Genomic DNA, 18454 nt, shown 5'->3' on the forward strand with positions numbered 1-18454 from the left:
AAGGAAATCATGGATTTACTATTCCTTCTCTGATTAAAAATTATTCTTAATGCTGATGTTTTGATTATAGCAGAAACATTGCTTAAGTATTAAGATTATGAGAAAAGATGGTGTGAATACATGTGATTGTACACTCAAGAGATTTTCAAGAAAATACTAGGTGATTATTTTCTAAGGATTGTGTAAATGTAGTACTGATATAATGAAGCAGGGAATATACTAGAAAACCTCCTAGCATTGCTTTGAATCTGTCCATACTTTTTATGTATAGTGAAAAGATGACTATCTTCTGATATTTGCAAACTGATTTGAGGTTTTCTAATTGTCGTGATAAGAATTTTGATAGATCATTCCTTACCCTCCCCCTCTTTTATTTTTGTTGCTTTTGAACGGTATAAATTTAGAATGTCATGCAGAGTCTCCATCTAAACTTTCTATTACAAAATAAGTTTCCTGGCCCACTAGATGTTGTGAATGATGTGTGGGATTGAGTTCAGGCATTCATCTTAACGTTTCATGAAAGAGAGTGGTCACTCCATGTGCCATGTGGGAACGAATAACTCGTTTCCACGCCATACTCTGCCCTGAGCTGATGTCATCATTGGTTACATTTTTTACCTCGTCTATCTCTCTCCATTCTCCAGGTGAACTTGCTCATGCCCTTCTATTTTTTTGCACTGAAATACTCTTGCTTGGGCCACCAGAGACCACCTAACGGCAGCATCCAATAGATAATTTGTAGGCAGTATCTGGAGAAGCAGTGAGATGAGCTTGGGTTTTGGAGTTAGACCAGGGCTGGCAAACTTTTTCTGTAAAAGATCTGATAGTGACTATTTTAGGCTTTGCGGGCCCTATGATCTCTGTCCTAACTACTCCAGTCTGTCACTGTAGTGCTAAGACAGCCATAGAGAAGATGTAGACAAATGGGCATGACTATGTTCCAATAAAACATGATTTATGGACACCGAAATTTGAATTTCATATAATTTTCATGTGTCACAAAGTATTCTTTTCATTTGTTTCAAGAATTAAAAACTGGAAAAGCCATTCTCAGCTCATGGACCAGAGGAAAACAGGGGCAGGTGGGATTCGGCCCACGGTTGTGGTTCGCAGACCTCGCCTTTAGAGAGACGTGAGTTTACACAGCAGCCCTATTAATTACTGGCTTTGTGTCCTTGGGTAAGTTAGTTTACTGCTCTGAGTTTCAGTTTTATCAGTAAAATGGGACTTCCACCTACTTCATGAAGTCTTTGTGAGGATTACATTTTATTGTGTATGTAAAATGTACAGTGCAGTAATTGTTAATAGTAGGTACTTTGTAAATGTAAACATGAAAATAATGCAAATTTTAAATAATTAGTGATTAACTTAACCTGATGCCTCTTCCTCAATTAGTGTTGTTGACTTATTTTTTCTCAAAATGGGGGGCCTGCCCCCTGGCTGAGTGGTTAATTTCACGCACTGTGCTTCAGTGACCCAGGGTTTTGCCGGTTCAGATCGTGGCCCCGGACATGGCACCACTTGTCAGGCCATGCTGAGGCGGCATCCCACATGACACAGCCAGAAGGACCTATAATTAGAATATACAACTACGTACTGGGGTGCTTTGGGGAGAAGAAGAAGAAGAAAAAAGAAGATTGGCAACAGATGTTAGCTCAGGTGCCAATCTTTAAAAAAAACTAATCATTTAAAAAAATGGACACAGTTTTTATTCATGATTGAAAGTAATACATGTTCCTTTGAAAAATAAAGGTGAAATATAAAGATGAAAAGAATGGTGAGGTAGTAAGGTTAACCCATAGGGTTAATCCCACAACAACCTTATGATATAGGTACCATTACCTCCTTCATTTTATATATGAGGAAACTGGGGCTCAGAGATGTTAATTTGCCCAAGCTTACCATTTATATGGTGTTTATCAACTTTTTTTATTGTCCAGAAGGAAATTTCTCTTTTGGGGAGATTGTGCTTCCTCTATCCCAAACATGTGGTTGTGGTGGGGGCCAATCAAAATGCTTATGTCCTTTGGCCACAGAGTGGACATTTGTGCCAGAAAGGGCCAATTGTCATGCCCTGTTGCCCTGGCTTGATTCATTCATGGTTGGTCCTGTGATCCAGGCTTGTCTAATCAATGGCATTTCCTGAGATAATTCCAACTGAAGCACCAGGAAAACACTTTTCTCTCTGGTCATGAGGCTTGAAGAAGGTGTTTTTATTCTGTGGCCATGAATTGAACTTGTGGGAACAATTGGCTTAAGAGAATGAAGCCACCTGGAGGAGCAGAGCTGGTAGACTCTGGGAGGAGAGGGCCAGTGGGTAGAGGGGAACCTAATGAGTTTCGAGTCTCTGGATCCAGGTATTTCTGAAGGCAAACCTACCCCTGGCTTCCCCGTGGTTCAGTGGTGTGAGCCTTGACCAAAAACTCTTTCCTCAGGTCAATTTGATTTCCCCTCTGTTTTTCTGCAGTCAAAAGAATACTGCCTGAGTAGCTAGAATCTGGAGGCAAACCGAGATCTGGCTGATCCTAGAGCCTTGGGCTTCCTTCCCAATCTTCCTCAGAGACTACCTTTGCTAATGGTTGGATATTTTTTCTCACTGACTATTCTTTTTCTAAAAAATGACTAAACAAATATTATGGTATATGTATTTGTGGTCTATGGTATTGAATTTGTGACATATATTGCCAGATTATCAGCCAGTTTCTCTTTACTAATTTCTACTCTCCCGAACACTTAACACACTGGACAGCTTCTGTTGCACTTCTGGGTGTACCCTCTACCCTCTCTGAGAGGCTCCCCTGGGAGTATTGGTCCCTTGCCTTCTAGTTCGTGGTAGGGCTGGGTTGTAGGGGACACTGGCAGGAGATGAGAAGGAAGGAGGAGAGTTAAGCTGAGGTGGGTCTTCTCCTGGTTCTCCCTGTGGGGTTACTGAGGGCTGGCTGCCTTCCTACACCCCAGGTCACAGTTCTGCTACATGAGCCTCTCTGCTCAGCTCGGTTGCTCTGCTTCTAGCCCGAGGACTGCCCTATACCTGGTGGGTTCCCGCCACCCTGCCTACACCCTTATGAATAGTCCTTTTATTAAATGCTCTTCAAATTACCCAATTTGAGTATGTTCTTTATTTCCTGTTTGGACTCTGAGTAATACTACTTGTTTGAGAGTGTCTTTTCCTTCTACATTTTATGTCAAGATAGGGTATTACCCACATTTTTAATCATTTTAATTCTCATAAGGGGAAAATGTTATCTTGTTTTAATTTATATTTTTTTGATTATTATTGGGTCTGAACATCTGTTCATATGTTAATTGGCTATTTGCATATCTCTCATAATTGCTTGTTAATATTCTTTGACCATTTTTCTTTTGGGTGATCCCTCTCTCTCTCTTGTAAATTCCTATTATGAGTGGAATATTTTTTCTTATTATATTTTCCAACTGATGGTTGTTAGTGTAATTGAAAATTGTTGCTTTTGTATTTTGCTATTCCTCTGAACTCTTTTGTTGGTTTTAATAGATTTTCATTGATTCTCTTGGATTTTCTAATATAGTTTGCAAAGAATGATAATGCTATCTCTGATTTATGCCGCATTTCTTTATCCAGTTTTACTACATTGGCCAGATCCTCCCAAACACTATTGGACAATAGGGGTGTTAGTGGGAGTCTTTGTCTTATTCCTGACTCTAACTCTCCTTTTTCCCAGAGTGTGTTTCACAGAATGCTAACACTGATGGATACCCCTTGAGAAAAGCTCAGACTTGTGTGGGAAGCCCTGCACACTCTTAGACAGTCCCAATGCACATGAGCACTTTAAAGGTGCTGAGTTTTTGTTGTTGTTGTTCTTGGTCCTTGCCTAAGATAGTTCTGGTACTGAATTTTATGCAGTACATTATCAGCTCAATAATTTGCATAGGTCCTGGAGGGCCAAGATACAAACAAAATGTTTTGTAATAATGTAGCTAAACCACTGCGGTTTTATGCAAAAACTCTGAATTATTTTAAGGCTTATTTATTATGCCTCTTCTCAGTGCTTATTAGTGTAGAAACGTAAGCCACTGTATTTTGTATTTAAGGGATCATACGAATCATTTACCAGTTGGGCAGGTTTTACTCTCAAAAGAAACAATTGAGATTAAAAATGTAACTTAAATGGAAGGATGGATATCAGGAAATCATACTGTTCTTTCTTCCTCTTTTTCTTCTGTGTTCTCTTTCTTTGTTTTACATGCACGCATACACACACTCACACACAAACAGGTACAACCAAATAAAAAATTCCAAGAACCGAAAGACCTCAAGTTATGGTTTTCTTATATGTACACATTTTCTGGTGACCCTCCTTCTCTCTTCTCTCCAACACCTGTCCATGCTTCCTTTCTCCCTCCTTTCCTGTTTCCCAATGTGTGTTTAATTATCTTTAGAAAACCCTTTCTCCATTATTGCTCTTTTTCCATTCCACTTATCAGTTAAAAATTACTCATCATTGTTGATAAAAATCAAGTTAATATTCGAGAATATCTGCAATGAGGGAAGGGGAAGCCTCCATTTTTTAAACTTACCTAAACTGCATGAGGAATACCCATTGTGATGTATTCTCATGAAATTAAGCCCTGATACAGAATTAGTGACAGCCACCTCCAAAGACCTTGAAAAAGCTCAGAAGTCCCCTTCAGAATTCTCACAAATGTCTCATCTACATTTACTTTCTCTTCCACTTCAATCTATTATTCCCAGAGCATTTAAGAATAATAAACTATCTTTTATTCAATTTAACTTTCCATTTTCTTTAATTACCAGTATTGAAACAGCTTTGCTTTCTGCTATATTTCATTGCAAGTCCTTCAGCTGTGCTATAAAGCTAAATTAAGCTTTTGTAGATTTTGTTTTAGGATAAACCTAATCCCTATTTATTGCTTCTAGGGTAATATTCATCTTAAGTTTTAAAAAACTGACATGTAAATAAATTCTTAGAAAATAACTCACTTATACATTGGCAATTTCCTGTGCGGTGCATAAAAAAAAAATACCATTTTTATAGAATTTTCTTAGTTAGTTCAATTAGGTCAAATTTGTGAGTGTGAATTTAAATCACGTTTCTAGGTTAATATAGAATTACAGAAATTCATTGGTACCTCAATTTAATTGGTGTCCCATCATTTTAGTCATATGTTTATTTTTCATTTATCATCAAATTTCCTCAATTTCTGAAGTTGGAATTCCAATGCTTGAAAGAATAGATTTATGACTTTATGCTAAATGGAATGGTATACTGGATTTTTTTTTTGCACTGGGTAGGGGGTGGTGTCAGGCAAAATGCTTTTTCCATTAAATAGATCTCTAAGAAGAAAAATTCCTTCTTGCTAATAAATTCAGGGATTTTACTTGAAGTAGTCAAGTAGTCTGGTACAAAAATGCACATTGCATTATGAACCATAACATTGTGAGGTTTGTAATATAAGAGCTGCTAAATATATTTTGAATATCACAAAGACTGTGTTTCTTGCCTGGAGCACACTCTTTGTTATGTCTTGCTTCTCATATTCTTATCTTTTTCATGAGTAGTGAATCTCAATAAATTCTATGGATTGTGTTATGTTTAAAGGCTACTTACTGAAGCAATATTTTCACAGATAAGATCAATAATAAATGTGTAAACCTTTGAAATTTAGATTGGAGAGGAAGCTGCCTAATAAAACTCTGATATTGAATTTTATACAACATCGTACCAGCCTTTTAATTTTATATTCAAGTCCCAAAGGACCAGAAGACAAACTGACCACCTCTGCAATTATCTGGATTTAACTACGATGGTTTTATGTAAAAACTCTGAAGCCTTTCGAGGTTTATGTATTGTAAAGTCACTGTGTAATGATTACTCATTTCATTTCTTTGTTAAGAACATTTGTCTAATGTTAAAATTTTGAATTAAAAGTTTTACGTTTATACCTATTTAGTTGGACCATTAGTTCAAGGTGCACTAAGGAAGCACTGTAGTTCTAAAGTATGTTTCATTCAATGATTTTTTTTTATAGAGTTGGTATCTAATGCTGTATTTGTAAGGCCATCAGTTATCTAACCATGTAAGTGCTAAATTCCTTTTGAAGCGTTCAAGAGATATTTTAATTAAGTTTTCAAAATTGCTTTCGGATCATCTTTGCAATTCTTTAGTGCTTTTTTCCATTAACAAAATAGTAATTAAAATTAAATTTTAAAAGAAATAACCACAGTAGGTCATACTTTTATTAACTTGAGGTAGATAATGAATCTGTCCTATATAAAGACTGAGCTAAATCTGCTGAGAGGCTGGGGATAGTGTATTTTAATTAAGGTAATCCTTATTTGCACCTAACAAACAGCATCGCTACTTAGAAATTTAAGACCTTAGTGATGCATATTAGTACATTACCTCAACAAATCTAATAGAGATTTAATACTTGTGTTTTAAGGAGCAATTTGTCATAAATTAAGAGCATTTGCATCATAAATTTCAAGTATGTTATTCTTTGCAGAGTTTTCTATAATTAAGGAATGCATTAAACATTAAAATTTTATAATTTTTGTAGTACTAGGAAAGCTTGCTTTGTTATTAAACTGTTATTAAACTGAGCCTTATTTTCAGCTGCACATAACCTTACAGAAAAGTCCAGCTTTAATAAAGACGTAATGAATGTACTGTCACTAAGATTTTTTTCCTCTTAAATCTTGAGCGATGGCTTATGTGTTTAATGAATGTTTTAGCATGCAAAATGCAACTCTGAAGACATCTATTGAGTTGAATGGAGAGTATTTAATCATTTAAAAAGTAGGCCAGAGAGACTCACCCCAACAACACTGCTAAATAGTTATATGCTGCATCGTATATAAATTAGGTGTTCTCTAACTGGGGGTATGGCTAGAATCTTTCTTTAGTCAGTTAAGTGTTTACAGTATTAATATCTAGTTATTTAGAGTAAAGGAATTAAAAAGCACATTTTAATTGCGAATGACAATTTATTCTGAAGATTCCTTTTATTTTGATGGTTAAGAAGATGATTTTACCATTCACATTTTATTGATCCAGAGAGACTGGTTTTATGAAATATACCTTAAGATAAGGCTCAATGGCCCAGTTCACCTGTGGTCCTATGGATTTTTGGCTTATGGTGAGGGCCTCTGTCACTGAGACATTTTTACCTAGGGATGACTTAGGGTATGAAGGGATGGGCTTCTTAAAGAGGAAGGACTTTATATCTTATTCACTTTACCTTAGATGGCTGTGTATTCTTTCTTCTCATTCTCTTCTCCCGTAAACTAACGAAATCTCTCTGCTTTTTCCAACCAAGAGGAAAGGATATGGAGACTGTTTGCCACCAGTATCTACAGAGTTCATTGGCTCCTCCAGTTTGTAGTAATTTTAAAGTCTCCCTTTGGCTGAGAATGCAAGTGTTTATTTGACATTCATTCAATGAATGTCATGTTTTGAAGGTCTAATTCAGATTATATGGGTGTGGGCATTGTATGACTCACAATTTTTAACTCAGAGCAATATCAACTATAATAATAATTCAAAAATATTTAGATACTTAGTTTTAACATATTTTGGAGCCAGCATGGAAGGTAGTGTTTCTAGCTGTTCTTGTATTTAGAGATTTCCATGCTATCAGTATATTTTTACTATTATTGTATAATTGGCTGAAAGAGTATAATAGTTATAATATGGGTATTTATATATAAGAAATAATAGTAATTAAAGAGGATATTTGAATTCTTCCTTTCATTAGAAGAGCAGGTTGAAATAGTGGAAATAGCATGCCTGAGGACTGTCAGTTGTGGGTTCAAATCTCAGTATGGTGATTACTGGCTGGGCCTTAATTTCTACGTTAGTACATTGGAAATAATGTTGTAGGGTTAAGTATTTTAATTCTCTCTTTCCTCAACTTTAAAAGAATATATTAATTTGAAAGCTTTAGTAATTTCATAGACAAAATTTATGGAAGCTATTCCTTCCTGTCCTGTTTTCACTAACAGTTGGCTCAACTCTACCCCTCACTATTATTTAGGAGTTAAGAAACTAAAGCCCAGAAAGATAAAATGATTGATTTGGGTAAAACCCAAAGTAATTAAAAAGTAAAAGTGTGTAGTAGACATAGATCAACTCATCTAGGTCACTTGGTCATCGGGATGAATCAAGTGTTCCTGTGTGGGGTGAAGAACTCAGTTACACCACTGGGACTTAGTGAAGAATTGCCTAACTGTCCATTATGTCAAAGAATTTACAACCCGATGTCTTAGATTGGGACTACTTTCAGGCTGTTTTGTTGTTTAGGTTGCGGTGTATTATATATTCAATAAAACCTGGTGATTGGAAGCTGGTCAACTAAAATGCTGACTTGTGGGTGACCGATTCTCCATTCTGTTATAGCCATAAGAGCTAAAAATAACAGCCAACATTATTCAGCATTTTCTATGTGTCAGGCACCAAGCACTTCACATTTATTAACTCGTTTTATTAAAACTACAACCCTGTGGTGTTGATACTATTACCAGTCCTGTTTAAGTCGTAAATTGGAAAGTTAATCTAGGCAATCTGACGCCCTTGCCCAAACTATTAACCATTCTTCACTATTCTGCCACTTCTATGTGTGGACCCACTAAGGAGGATTGGGACAAAGATGTGTATGGGGCCCAGGTCTTTCCTTCAGTGGTTATTTTTTAGATTTGAGGTAGCTCTAGTGGGGGGCACACATGGGAAAGGACCTGAGAGAAGAGCAGCTGAACTGAGAGTAGTGGTGTCACAGGGACCTTGGAGTCAGCAGGCGCGACTGTTCATGTTGACACTGCAATTCCCGAGCGTGACCTCAGGGGAGTTGCCGAAGCTCTGAATTTCCTGCTCAGTACAATGGTGCTGCTAATCCCCACGTGAGGGGATCGCTGTTTCACGTCGCCCACGTGGCAGATGGCTGGGCCACAACAAGGGCTTCATACTCTGTAGCTATTATTATATTTGCCCGCTGTTTCACCTTAGAGAAGTAAGGAATCTCAATGGTACCTTTTGCCCAAAGTGCTCCTATTCAAAAGTTATGGTCTGCTTCATTTTGGTTAATCTTGGTGACCTACAATGTCCATAGTTTCTATGCCATGAGCTTTATAATTGTGTTTTCAAATAAAGATAACTTTCTTTCTGGTGTCTCCATTTTCCCACATGAGCAAGTAATAAGCATCTGCATGAGACTAGAGGCTCACTGCCCAAATCCAAGATATTTTTATGAGGATCTTACTTGCAATTAATCTCTCTGATAATATCTTGTGGGAATTAGTAGTGGTTAAATTGATTTTGGAAGGATGATCCTAACATAGTATGCTTATGATTGGAAAGAGGAGGAGGAATTTCGCCAGATATTTATGGAGTACTTACCATGCGCCGGGTCCTGTGCCTGGGTAGAGTGAGTAGATTTCACTATAAGTGATCACTGAGCGATTGATAGAGGCTGTTTGCAAGGCTGTGTAAGATAGATTGTGATCTTGAGCCAGCAGGAAAGAGTGCCAGGAGCTGAGAGAGGGGGATGCCAAAACTGGACTATGTACTTGCTGCTTAGGATGTAACTACAAGAAAATAAGTAAAACCGAAACCTGAATTATGTTGTGTTAGAGTCTTTCTATATTTATAAAGTGTTTTGAATATGTTGGCTATTTTGGACTTTTATCTATTATATATACATATCCTAAAATATTATGCATATATTGTATGATCATTGGTGTATTTTGCTTCACCCATAATATCATTTTGTACCATCCTTCTATGACCAGTGTACAGGAGCTTATCTTCAAAGAGAAGTTACTAATTATCTTCAGATATATAACAAGGACATAGTCCCTTCCCTTTAGGAGTTTAGAGTTTAAAATAGATAGTACTAAGACCAAAACACCCTATAAATATCAAAGAGGTACCTACATCGAATAAAACATTTTGTATTTCCAGAAATGTCACTTACCTACCTTAATCACCATGTGCACTAGTAATTTTTTATTCTGTTTCTGCAAAACAGAAAGAACTAACGATTCAATCCTAAAGGGGAAAGAGTAATGATGTCAGAAAAGCATACAGTTCTTTAAATTAGTTTTTTCCATACTTCTTATGGTTATGCTCTTTATCTATGATTGCTCCTCTAAAATATTAACCTTTAAAAAAATTCGTTGCACAGTTGGTTGCAGCACTGTGATCTGCCAAATTACAGCATCCCGAATGTTTATAAGTCTTTGGGAATCCCCAGTGGGTCTTCCTAAATTCCCTGAAGAGAAAGAAAAATTCAAATCATTGTGTCCCTCGACCTGCGTTTGTTCACAGAGAGAACAGACCCGTTTATGAAGAGCAGACGCATGGAGGTGAGAGATCAGGAAGCTGTAGGAGGAGGCAGTGAGTTCTGCTTTGTTGAGCACTATCAGAAGGAGTGAGCCCTACCGTCAGGCACTGTGAGGAGTCTCAGTGTCTGAGGAGGATTCGTGTGAACTGTCAGTTGAAAGCATTGACAGTGTTCCATTAGTAATGAATTATGGAAGTAATTTCATTAATTTCTTTACCTCAGTCAGTACATGTTCGTGTAAGTTGCTCAACCAAACATCAAAAGAACCACTGCATTTTAACCTTTTAGTCTTTTACTGTGGAACCAGCAACAGCAAAGAAATAAATTAGCGTAACAGTCTTTAAAAAAAAATGACTGGAGATAAGCAGTGGACATAATTTTTCCTGTTTTTAATTTAATAGCAGGTTTATGGTTTTATGCAAAACCATTCACATTACATTTGACCCTCTGGGAGCTGGCTTTTTTTTTTCTGTGGGTATAATTTTGAGTCTTTAATAGTCTGTTGTTAAATCCAGTCTGAGTTTGATTAATGAATTGTCATGAGCCAGTGCATTAATTTGCAGGTTTGGTCTAATGCCCTAAAAGGCTGCTTTGTTGTGGATGTTATTAATGCTAGACTCCTCAGGAGGAGCCATGGGATGGCAGTGTGCCCCAAATAATAGAGAAGCTACGTATATGGGAAATCCCAATGATGGAGCTGTGGTTATCAAAAGAGAGAAACCTGACTTAGCTTTCTGTCCTAGAATAGGGGGCCGCAGACCACAAGGGGTCTCTGCATGGAATTCAGGGGAGTCTGTGAATTTAGATAGTAAAAAAAAAATCTTTATGTTCATTAACCTCTATCTAATTTCTAACTGAAATTTAGCGTCTGTTCAGTTATAAATGTAGGCAACAGAACAGAGTATTATTAATAGCATCTGTGACTTTGTCATCAATAGAAATCACAGATATTTTCATGACACATTATAGGGTTGCAAGTACCTCGACATATCATTTGTGCTCATCACTGCTTCAAAATTGTAGTCATTATTAGGACGGTTGCTCTATCTGGTTATTTAATGTGTTAGTAAAGAACTACATATGTTACTATATCACAAATTTTAAAAATGATAACCATATTTCAGTATAGTTGGTTTTAGATTTGTATTCTTATGTTAGGTATTTAAAAACATGATTCTGAGAAGGGATCTATGACTCCAAAATGGTTAACAGCCCCCTTTCCAGGGCGAGTGTTGTTGTCTGTGCTGCCATCTTTCCCTTTGGTAAGTAGATACTTTACCTATTCCTCAAGACTCTATTTTCAGGAATGGTCCAAGGTTTGGACATGTTGCCCATGTGGCCAGCAGTATCCGAGTTGTGCTGACATTGTCAACTTCTTGATTACTCCGCGACTTTCCTCTCCTTAGTCTCCTGGAAGATAAGACCTGTTTATCTTATTCACTGATAATTTCCCAAGCACCATATTATACTGTTTGACGCATAGTATGCTCTTAGTAAATATTTAATGAACGAATGATAGCGTAAAAGGAAATCATTTATTTTGCCCCATTTGAATAAATCTGGATTTTAAATTTTTTTAAAAAAAGAGTTTATTGCATTATGAAAGGTGTTTACAAGGCTTGAGGAATGTTTATAGGAGCTGATATTAACCAGTTTATTGTCCAACAGCTCAGTTTATCAGGACCTTGTAGACTCTCGTAACTGCTTCTTTAAAAGTATTATTATAGTTAAATAAAGAGAACTGGAATTCTCCACAGGCAAATATAGCTGCAGAGAGATAAGAAAATTAGATTAAGGAAAGAGAATAACATGTGTATTGGGAGTGTGTATAAGTGTGTGGATGTGTTTGTGTGCCTGTGTCTCTGTGTGAAGAGACTGCCTGGATGAGAGAGGCTTTAGAGCTGTAAGTTGCCTTGGAGATTATTTTTCAATTGAATTTAACAAGTATTGAAACTGAAGTGCAAAGAGGTTAGATGATCAGTGACCTCCTAATTGCTAAATCCAATAAAGCCTTCCCAGACCCTATCTTACTGGACCACTCTACTGCTTTCTATGTTGTTTACCTTTTCTTTTTTCTCAAAACCCGTGCATATGCTGTTACTGCCACCCAGAATTCCTGCTCCTTTCAATCCCTGCCCCCAGTCTTCTTCAAGAAGAGCACATCTTTTAAACTCTCCTGCTCTCCATCCCTCAAGTAGAGCTTTGTTCTAGTTTAGTGTTTATCAATTTTTTTCGTTCTTGCCTCCCCCAAGTAGGCTTTTTAGACTTTTTTTCCTCCTCATTCTCTCCTCCCCTCCCCCATCCTCTGGTGTAATTTTAGCACAACGTTTGTACCGTATATCTCTTTATGTTCTGCGGCCTTTTGGAGGGCAGAAAACCGTTAAAATGTCTAAGATATTTTCACCCCCAAGAACCAATGTCGCTTCCCCTGGGGTAAGATCACCTCTCTCGAGAATGCATGCTCTTGTGGAACTCAAATGTCACCAGACTGTGGATTCCAACGAAGTTACAAAGGGCACCAACTTCTGCGCATTTTGCTAACAGAAATTCCAGTCTCTTCTACGGGATTTCTTCCCTCCTCTAACTCCTCAGAACTGTTTACCTGTTTTTTTATAAAATTAGTCTTTGTTCTGTCTGTCTGTTTCTACCTGTAGGGGGACTGGGAACACAGACATTACCCTCAAGGATGAACTGGAAAAAAGGTGTCCTCCATTTTGCCCTTGGTCGTGACGGTCAAGCCCGATGAGTACTGCTGGTGGGTAGTGAATCTCAGAACCCTCTGTTGCTGCTGCCACAACTGCCAGGTGGGCAGGGAAGTTGGTCACCTTTTCTGCTCTTGGTACTGGCCATGGATCCTGTGTTTGCTGGCTTTGGCCTAAGTCTCTGGTAGAGTAATTGCTCCACTAAGGGTGTTTTTTGGTGATATAACTCTTTCAGTTCTCACCTCACACAGCTATGTTCTCTAGGGTGCATCTAAGACATCAGGTCAACTTGCAACTTCCTGAGGGCCCCACAGTCTCTCTGTCCTCCAAGCTTGGCTCATTCTGTTCCATCTTCCTGGAGTGCTCTTCTCTTTTTCAACTAGATAACCGTACTCTAAGTTACAATATTACAATATTGTTTCTTTCAGGAAGCTGCTCAAATGTCCCTTCATAGTCTCTGTGTGATACCCCTCCTGTGTGCTCCCATGGCATCTTGGATTCCTAGAGTTCTTATATACAGACTGTTGATTTGTGTGTATGTACCATTATGCTCTAAGCTCCTTGCAGGAAGACCACGTGCAGGCTTGTCAGATTTAGCAAATAAAAATATAGGACGCCGAGTTAAATTTAATTTTCAGATAGACGAATAATTTTTAGTATGTTTGTGCCCTATAATTGATATTTGAATATGATGCTTACATATTTGAATATGGGACATACATACACTAAGAATTATTCATTGTTTATATGATTCAAAGTTAACTGGCCATCCTGTATTTTATCTGGCAATCCTAAGAACATGTCTTGTGTTTTACTGTATTCCTAGAGCCTAGCACAGTTCCAATCATCTAGAAAGCACTCCATAAATGCTTATGCAGTGGATGAATTTATTCTAGATGCTGGTGATAGAGCAGTGAGCAAAACAAACAAAAATCTTTACCTTCTTGGAGATTATATTCTAGTGGGTGAATGTAGGTAATAAATGAATAAATAAAATATATGGCATGTCAATGTTGATAAGAGCTGTGGGGGAAAATAAAGCAGAAAGGGGGACATAACATGTCTAATACAAACTGATTTTTTTTCTCTCCAAACTTGCTCTGTGTTCAGTCTTTTTCATCTCAGCAGATGGTGACTCCATTCTTTTAGTTGTTTGGGTCAAAACCCTGGAGATCATCCTTCCACTTTCTCTTACACTCCTCATCCAATCTGTTAGGAAATCTTATTTGTTCCACCTTTAAAACATGTCCAGAATCTGACTGCTTGTCACCCTCTCTACTGATAAGTTATTGGTCTAAGCCACCATCAACTCTCACCTGGACGGCTGCAATAGCGTCTGCGATGGCGAGCCTTCTTCCGCCCTTGTCCTTCTACACACCATTTTCAACCCAGCAAGAGACAAATCTTTTAAAATGTAAGTCAGATCATGCCATTCCTCTCTTCAGAACCTTCCAATGGATCCCTGTTTTCCCATTCTAAAAGCAAGGCTCCTTAAAATGGCCCTCATGGTTCTTTGTGATCTGGCCCTGTTACCTCTCTGACCTCACCTCCTACAACTCTTTCTAGGGTGACTGACCAACCATTATTGGTTTGCCCTGGATGCTCCTGGTTTTAACACTGAAAGTCACACCTCCCAGGAAGCCCCTGAGTCCCTGGCAGAGATGGACATTTGCTCACCCCACACACCACTCTAACCATATGAGCCTTTTCCCTGTTCCTCCAAAATGCCAGGCACACTCCCACCTTTGGCTTTTGCTCTTGTGCTCCCTGTTTGGAATGCTCTTCTCCCTGGATCTGTGTAGCCAATCCCCCGCTAGCTTCAAAGTTTTGCTCAGTTGTCATTCTTCTCAATAAAGCTTGCCCTTAACACACTATTTATAATTGAAACTCTCTTCTCATCCCCTCTGAATTGTCTAACACTCCAGAACCTGCGCCAGTTTTATTTCCATAGCATTTACCTATTTCCAACATACTGTATAATTAAGGTATCTATGCTTGCTGTTTTTTTTCTCCTACTAGAATGTCAATCTCATGAAGGCAGGAATCTTTGTCTGTTTACTGATTTGTCCCAAGCACCTAGAATAGTATCTATCTCATATTAGCAATGGATAAATATTTGGTGAATTGAACTGATGAGGGACTGGAAGTTGTTATTGGTGGAGGGAACTGCCATGATAATGTTCAAGGATGAAGGTGATATTTATGCAGAGATCTGAAGGAAGTGAGAGAATGAGCTGTGTGAATCTAGGGGAAGAAACATATCCAGGCAGAGGGAACAGCGAGTGCAAATGTCATGGGGCAGGAACATGCCTGGTACATTCTGCGAAGAGCAAGGAGGCAGTCAGACTGGAGCAGTGAACAAAAGGTGGGAGGTAGGAGATGAAGTAAGTGAGAGAACAGTACTCCAGATGATGTAAAGACCAAGGACGTGACAATTATTTGGCTTTTATTGTGAGTGAGATGAGAAGCCAATAGGAAAGTTTTCTGGAGAGTGGTGCCATGAACTGATTCAATTTTAACAGCTCACTCTGGTGACTGTATTGACAATAGACTATAGGGAGCAAGGGCAGAAGCAGGAAGACCAGATAGGAAACTCTTAAGAGTTTCAAGAAAGAGATACTGTTACTTTAGACAAGATTAGCAGCTGGGAGGTAATGGGAAATGGCCAGATTCTTGATAAATTTTGAATTAAAGCCAACAGGAAATGTTGATGATCTGGATGTGAAGTGCGAGAAAAAGTAGAGTCAGGAATAATTTCTGTTTTTTTTTTTTTTTAAGTAAATGTTTCCTTTGAGTTTAACATGCATACAGAAAAATGCCCAAATCATAAATGTACAGCTTGGTGATTTTCTCACAAAGGGACAGCACTCATATAATCACCACCTCCAGCAAAACATAGAACATTACCAGCTCCCAAGAGGCCCCTGCCATATTGCTTCTCAGTCATCATCCCTCCTTCTCAAAATAACCACTGTCGCTGACTTTCCCCACTCAGCACAGCTTAACCTGTATTCACAAGTTTTGTTGTCATGTTTTCATTATCATTTAGTTCAAAATATTTTCTAATTTCCATTTTGATTTCTTCTTTGACCAATTTCCAAATATTTGGGGGATGTTCTAGTTATCATTTCGTTAGTGATTGCTAGCTTAATTCAATTAGGGTTGGAGAATACATTAATGGTTTCAATATTTTGAAATTTTTTAGGATTTATTCTATATGGTCAATTTGGCAAATGTCTCATGTTCCCCTATTAGATGAGGAATTTTATATATGTCAATTAAGTCAAGCTTAATAGTACATCATTTAGTCTGATTGCTCAATGGGTAACTGAGAAAAGTTTGTTCAGTCTTCTGTTATTGTGGATTTATTTCTTTCTACTTTTCTTCAGTTTTTGCTTTACTTTTTGAGAGAATATGAATTTAAAATTGTCATATCTTTATGGTAGATTAACATTTTTATTTTTTTACTAATTAAAAAGTGCTTTTATGTATCACATATATGTACAGTTTAAAGAATAGTAGGAAAATGAACATCTGTGAATCCACCACACAGCTTAAAGATATAGAAATTCCTCTTAATCTCCTTGTTTGTATTCCTTTGTAGTCCACTCTCATGCCACTATTCTGGATTATTTGCTCATCACCTTTGCTTTTAAAAATAGTCTTATGATGATTATAAGCATCCCTAAATTATTGTTTAGTTTTGTCAGTTTTTCATCTCCATGTCTGGTAGATTAACTTTTAAACATCATTATGAAATGTCCCTTATTAGGTTTAATAATAGCTAGTGTTTATATGATATCTCTCTATTCTTTTTCTGTCTACCTTTCTAAATCCTTATATTTAAGATGTGCTTATTTAGGCAACATATGGTAGACTTTTTATTTTTTTCATCTAGTTGGACAAACTTTGTCTTTTAATTGAAGTATTTAGTCCATTTACATTTAATGTAATTACTGATGTATTTGTAATTATATTCACTGGATAAAATAACATGCATCCTTTCTTAACAAGAGTCTAATACAAATTAGTAACTTTACCATTTCCCATACAATGCTAGGTTTTAAGAACATATTAACTCTATTTATCCCCTTCAGTTGTTTGAGTTATTGCTGTCATGAATTTTAATTATACGTATATTTTAAACTCCACCACATGTTGTTATTGCTTTGTAGTCAATAGTCATTTATATTTATACTTATATTTACCTTTCTGTTGCATTTAATTTCTTCACCCTATCTTTCTATCTGGGATAGTTTTCTTCCTGTCTAAAGAACTCCCTCCAGTATTTCTTTTAGCATAGATCTGCTGACAACAAATGTTCTTTGTTTTTGATACCTTTATGTTTGAAGGATATTTTCATTGTATATAGACTACTAAGTTGTCAACAATTTCCTTCAGTGCTTCAAGATATCATTCTATTTTATTCTGGCTTCCATGGTTTCTGTTGAGAACCTAGTTGTCATTGTTGTAGCTTCTTGTGAAGGTAATATGCTTTTCTATCTGGCTGTTCTTATGGCTTATTCTTTGTCTTTGCCATTTGACAGTTTTACTATGATATGACTAGTAATGTATTTATCCTGCTTGGAGTTTGATATCTTTCATCTGTTTTGGAAAATTTTCGGACATTATCTCTTCAAATATTGCTTTCCCCCTCATTTCCTCTCTAATCCACTTCTGGAGCTCCAGTTACACTTTTTAGAATTTTGCTGTCTCTTTTGTGTCTCTTGCATTCTTTTCTGTATTTCCATTCTTTTTTTCTTTGTTCTTTGTTCTGAATATTTTCTACTGAGCTATCTTACAGTACTAATCTTCTTTTTTTTTTTTTACCTGTGTTTTAATCTGCTATTGGACTCATCTGTTGAGTTGTTAATTTTAATTATTGTATTTTTTAGTTCTAGAATTTCCACTTAATTCTTTTTTTTATGGATTCCATTTCTCTGGTGAAGCTATCTTGTCATTTTTTTTAAAATGTATTACTCCATGTTTGATAACTTTAATATCTGGATCATCTGTGGTCCTACTTCTATTCTCTTTCTTTTTGGTTTGACTTCTTGGTGTTTCTGATAATTTATTATTGAATACCAGATATTTTATATGGAAACTTGTAGAGGCTCTGGATGATGTTATTTTTCCCTAGAGAGAGGGTTCACTTTATACAATGGTAGGCAGCTAGAATAGAAGCAGAGCAACTCAATCCAATTAGTGTATGACTGAAAAGAGTCTGGGAGTCAGAATTTATAAAGTTCTAGAGTCATCTGCCTGGGTTCAACTTGCAGACTAGGCAAGTTACTTAATATTTCTGTTCGTCAATTTTCTTGTTGACAGCACAGGGAAAATAACAGTACTTTCCTCATGGGGTGGTTAAGAAGATTAAATGAGTTAATATATGAAAAGTGCTTAGATGAGTACCT

Source organism: Equus quagga, chromosome 18 (assembly GCF_021613505.1).
Source record: "Equus quagga isolate Etosha38 chromosome 18, UCLA_HA_Equagga_1.0, whole genome shotgun sequence".
NCBI lineage: Eukaryota > Metazoa > Chordata > Mammalia > Perissodactyla > Equidae > Equus > Equus quagga.